The following is a 6,180-nucleotide window of genomic DNA, read 5'->3' as shown; positions in this document are numbered from 1 at the left end:
TGAAACACTGCCGTCATGGCTCTTTGGTAGGTGGCACCCGCATTTTTGAGACCAAATGGCATGACCGTGTAATAGAAATTCCCATACGGCGTTCGAAAGGCCGTCTTTTCAGCATCCTTGGGCGACATTTTGATCTGATTGTATCCACTGAATCCATCCATAAAGGACAGCATGCCTTGACCCGAGGTTGAATCGATCAATATATCCATGTTGGGCAGCGGAAACTCATCTTTTGGGCAAGCTCGATTGAGGTCTCGGTAGTCTGTACATACTCTAATGACCCCGGTCTTCTTTTTCACGGGAATGATATTTGCGAGCCACGTGGGGTGCTTGATGGGCTTGATGAATCCAGCAGCTAACAGTTTTTCGATTTCCACCTTGATTTGCTTTTCAACCTCAGGATGAAAATTCCTTCTGGGCTGTACGACGGGTCTGGTACCCAGCTCAATATTCAACGTGTGACTCACCAAATTTGGATCAAGGCCGGGCATTTCTTCGTAGCTCCAAGCGAACACATCTCGAAATTCCTTTAACAAAGGCACCAAAACTTCCTTCTCCTCCTTTGTTAAATGGATGCTGATGGAAATGGGTCTTTGGACGACAGGATCATCACTTAAGTCAATTGTCTCCAATTGCTCAGTTACTGCCACTGAGCCATCTTGCATGTGCTTGGGAGCAACCATTGGCTCCTGGAAGGCACAAGGTGAAAGTGCCTTGTCATCTGAATCTTTGCAGTCGTTGGTTTGCATCGCTTCTCCTCCATACTCGGGGCTTTCCCGTAAGACACGGTTAAGCCCCCAATCCCGTCATAAGCGGTACACGGTGCGCCCATCGGGGAGCGTTACTTTTGAGCACCGGGGATGATCATAGGCATGATTGTTAGCTTCCGAGTGTCTCTTTCTTCCTCGGTTGATGATGGTGATGAGTTCTTCATTACTTAAATCACGAATTTCTGTCCAAGAAGGGAGACAGGTTCCAAAATCTTTGGATGGGTTGCTTCCAGCATCTGTTCATTCGGTGTAGAATTCAGCTTCCAAATAATGGGCTTCGTTTTTGTTGAATGGTGTCTGATTTCCTGGTATGCGGAGCGGTCTCAGCCCAATTCTTCCTTTCACACATTGATGGTAAGTAGAGACCACAAGCTTATGTTTATTGAGCCATGGCCTTCCAAGCAGCGCATGATAAGCCACATCCACATCCACGACATAGAATTTTGTAAGTGACCGAATTGGCCCCACCTTTAAATTTACTTGCATATGTCCCACCGTTACTTCACTTTTGTTTCCAAAGCCGCTGATGCTTGTTTGTGATTGGACAATTTTGGATAATGGGATGCCAGCTGCCGTAAGCACAGACAGAGGTAATATATTAACGGAAGAACCTGTGTCTACCAAGGCCCGCCTTATAAACACGTCGTTGATTTGTCCTTCCAGGTAAAGTGGCCTTCTGTGATCCGGATATGGAACCTCCATGTCCTCATCTGTGAAAACGATAGCGTTGTCGTTTTCCAAAAATGACCTCTTTGGCTGTGCGGTAAAACAATGAGAACCGGACTCAGAGATGCTCATGAGAGCTGCCGTAGCTGCTTCCCTCGCTTGAGGCCCGAAGTCAAGTTGATCAAAGAGTGATTTGAATTTTGGGTTCCTTTGAAGGACTTGTGAGGCCGTGGGTCCTTGCCTTTTACCTAAATAGCGCTCCATTACAGTTGCTTCAGCTTCGGTAAGAGCATGAAACGTGACGGCCGTTGTTTCCTGTTGTCCTTACGAAGGCTCCCAGGCATTGTTCTTCCAGCGTAAACACCTTATTGGCTGTGCAATCATCCCATCCTTGAGCGGGTGGCCATGGCGCATCATAACTCGGGGGTTTTGAATATTTCCGCCAGAAAGCTTTCTCCATATTTCCGCAAGGCTCCCAGATGGCCTCCGGTGGTTTGGGGTCGTCCTTCCATGGATGACAAGGCTCATCGTCATCGAGTAAATCATTAGAGCATGTTATGACAGCAACTATTTCCTTTCCCCTTCGTTTTGGCAAAGGGTCCTCATCAATAATCTGCCTTTTAGAGGGAAGCTCAAGAACCCCTTCGTGTATTTTGCCATGCAAGATTTTCCTCAGAGCTTGACAAGCGGTAGTTGGATGTCCCACGAATTGATGGTAGCGACAGTACCTAGGGTCATTCTTTTCTTCTCGGGTGGGGACTTTGTAGGGCCTGAGAGGTTTGATCGCGCCATCAGCGATCATTGTGTCCAGGATGGCATGAAACTCCTCATCTTTGCATGGTAGTGGCGGATACGTCTCTCGGTCCTTCCTTTTGCGTGCGCTGTAGTCATTGGACGGCTTGTCATCTACAGCTAGCGTTTGGTGCGCCTCCTTCTTCTCATTCCTCCAAGTCCTTTGTCCTGTCGGTTTGACGGACATGCTTGTTTTTCTTACTGCTTCCAACAACCTAGAAAATTGACTGATGCCAATGTTTTCCAGGTACACTCTATAATCTGCCACAATGTTGCTGATGCAGATTTCGACAAGTGCCTCTTCATCTTTTTCATCATAGCAATCTAGGGCCAGATCTCGAAACCTTCGTACAAAGTCCACACGATCTTCACCATACTTCTGGCGGGTATTGTTGAGCTGAGTGGTGGTGACTCTTTCCTCGTGCTGAAAGTATTTTTTACAAAACCTGCCTGCCAGATCGTCCCAAGAACGAATGGAACCTGGCGCCAACGTCGTATACCAGGTATAGGCCCGATCAGTAAGACTTTTTGAAAATTCTCGCAGTCGGAGATTATAATCACCGGCATGTGGTCCTAAGGCATCGATGAAACGACTAACATGCTCCTTTGGACTCCCCTTCCTTCCATCGAAAAGGACAAAGTTTGGTGTTTCGTAGCCTTTGGGATAAGGCTGCTGGAGTAAGCTTGATGGGTAAGGTGGCTGAGGAATGTATTTCCAGTCCTCTTGGCTTCGACTGAGTTCCTTTTCCAGCATGGCCACGACATCCTCCTGGGTAACAAAAGATGGTCCCTTTTGTTCGGACTCTTTTCCAGCAGCAGCAGATTCCTCCTGTGGATGTCGGGTATTTTCTTCGTTTGGCTTAGGAACAGCATTCCTTAGCTCTTTGATGGTGTTCATCATCTCTCTTTGGGTTTCTCCCATAGTCTGCATAGCCGTAATAAGGTCCGTGAGGGTAAAAGCTCCCTCACTTGCACGTTCTTGCTGCCTAGAGGAGGCATTTTGTCGTGATTCAGAATCACCGTGGTCAGATCCGCCTTGAGAGGCCATGGTATTGCTCCTAGTCTTCTTTTTTGGAGGCATTAGCGAAAAAATGGCAGCTTGGTCCCCAGCAGAGTCGCCAATTTATGTTGGGGCCTTTTTTGTTCCAGCAGCCTGACGAATGGGCTTGGGCTGCCGTAAGAAGAGAAGTGAGCAAAATTCCCCAAGTGCCTGGGTTCGATACCAAGCGCCTGGAAGAGTGTTTTTCACAGAATCCGATGAAACTGTTACGCAAACACTCTCAGGCTTCCTTCGCTAATAGCCCAAACAAACTTAACCAGTTTTACAAAAGAGCCTGGCTTGGAGAGCATGTGGCATGGGAGCTAGGCTTTCACAGGTTTAGCAATTTTGAGAGAGAGAGATGAGTTTTTCCTATGGAGGAGGGAGGTTTAGAGCAGGCAAAGGAAGATTTGGCTGGTTTCCTTCCTAATGGAGGAAGAAAAAACGAATGGAGGAGGAGATGGGGTGGCTTGAGTAGATTTTCCAGCTGCTTGACAATGCTTGGTCGAGCTCTGGAAAAATGGGTTGGTCCTTCTGGGTAGCAGAAGTCCTCCTCTTATAGCCACTCAGGGTTCTAATTTCGTCATAGTTCCCTCCCTCTTTCCATTGTTTTCCCCTACTTCGTCTTCTTTGATGAATCTTATCCGCTCAAGACATATGGGTAAGGAACCCATTTGTGGTTCCAAGGTCTCGGTTTTGCTGGCCCTTCCTCATAGAGGTGAAGAGCCGCTTGCTTTTCTCTCAACTTTTCCTATGCAAGCTGCCAGGACAATGGGAGGGAAAGGAGCTACGTTTTACCCAACGAGTAAACCTCTTACTCGTGTGGATTTCCTCTGGTTTTTAAGATGGTTGCTGTTGACTCTTGGATAGGGACAAGACGTGCTTGGCCAGATATTTTGCAGAGAGTTTGGGCTGGGCTTTTCTTTCCTAGGCTTTGAATTGGTGATATGTGATTCTGGTCAGTCTACTGGGCTTTTCGTCAAGCTGCCGGAAACAGCTTGCCAATTGCACTTTAACAGCATGTTTAGGCCTTCTAATTGTCTTAGCCTTTTCTAACAGGCTTTGCATCTTTTTTCTAAGGTATTGGGTTATGCTCTCTCTTCTCTCATGCTAACCCATGCATTTCGGGCCGAAGAAATAGGCTTGAGTTTTGGGCCCCCCAAGTGACCCAAAACTACCACTCCCTTGGCTCGTCAATGCGTTTTATGAAAACCCGTTGCCATCCATACCACAACCCGTTCAAGCAAGCCCCGGGTGATTTTGGTGGCTTGGGCCCACCTAAGCTTGTAACACATCTTGGTGTTGGCATGGCGGTTCCGACACCTATGCTTGTGCTTGGATTTTTATCCTATCATCATAAGCCATAGCCGAGTTCAATAGGAGTGAGCATGTTTTTGTAAAGTTAGCATGTTTTGGGTCTCCCCGCACGTGCTTGTTTGACGTAGCATGTGGCCCGTAGCTCGTGTTAATTTGTTCCCTAAATTTTCTTGCGTTCATTTGGTCCCTATTGGGCCAATAATCACCTTGGGCCTAACCCCTTGGATTTTTGGGCCTCAACAGGGTTAAACTTATTTGTACTATAAAATTCATCATTATTTTTGAAAGGTTGTCGTTTTCTAGCATAATGTCTTGTTCAATTGTTTTGGTCATAATTCTTATGCTTGACTTTTCTAGATGGAGGTATAGAAGCTAAACTGTACTGCTCATAGAAATCTCCTAATTCGTATTTAGCTGAATTTTTTTATGACTGAATTTGTTTACCTATTTTCATTTTAACACACATTTTCATTCCTACTTGGTTAATTGTACAGATAATATTTCCATAAGTTAAACTATCGAAATCTATGTGACCCTGATCATTACTCAGAACAGTTCGTATTTTCTGAGCGAAAAGATTGGGAAGACCATTAATGAATTTTTCTTTCCAAAATGGTTGATTACTGTCATCTCTTAGCATGACTCTAGATATAAAGACATCTTTGTACCATTTGAAATCATTTAACTTGAAACATCTAAGGTTACTAAGCTGATCATGAATTATGGCTGTAGTGTTACTAGGTGTACCTATGAAGTGTTCAATTATCGTGTATAATAAGGTATTGACTCCGTCTTCAATTCCTGTATTAGCATTTTATTCAAATATAGGAAATCCATCTTCGTTTAGTTTTACTGCATGTATTATTTGACGTCTTGACTCTTCTGTGAGGTGTTTATCCCGCCAAAAACGTAAAGTTCCTGTAAACCCTGTTTCTATGAGGGGTACTATATCTGACTGTCTAAGGTTATGATTAGTGATGTAACTATTGGCTACCATGGACATGTGCTGTAGTTTATTCATAATTTCTTGTTCAAACAGACCATCTATATTCCACTCATAAAGTTTATCAGAAGAGACTGAGAATTGACTCTGGAAATTTCGTTCGTCAAACTGGATATCTAGGGGAGTTGGCTTAGGGTACCAATTCTTTGTTAAACTAGTAGGATTTATTTTACTCCTTAGTCTATTGAGTTTTAAATTGTTAAAGGCGTTTTCTATTTTGGATATATTACTAGAGTCAGTATCAGTGTCAGTGTCAATTGGTGACTCTATTTCTGTGTGATTCAAGACAAAGGGACGACTTTCATTTGCTTGGACCACTTTAAAGGTAGAGGATGACTCTGTTTTGGGTTTTTCTTTGAGGGGTGTCAATTGTTCAAGTATTTTTTCTATTTTCTTGGGGGTTGTTTTAAGTGTTTGACCAGATTTTAGGTCTTGGAATTTGACTAAAGGTCTTTCTTTCTTTTATTGTGGTTTACTTCTCGGGTAAGAATTTTATCAAATTTCGTTTCTATTTTATCTAGTTGTTTTCCCAAAATTATTAGACTTTGATTTGTATAATTATTTTGTTGAACTAATTTTTTTTATCATTTTGT

The sequence above is a fragment of the Prunus dulcis genome, chromosome 3, assembly GCF_902201215.1.
Source record: "Prunus dulcis chromosome 3, ALMONDv2, whole genome shotgun sequence".
NCBI lineage: Eukaryota > Viridiplantae > Streptophyta > Magnoliopsida > Rosales > Rosaceae > Prunus > Prunus dulcis.
The sequence above is the reverse complement of the archived record's forward strand: the minus strand, read 5'-3'. Positions refer to the sequence as shown.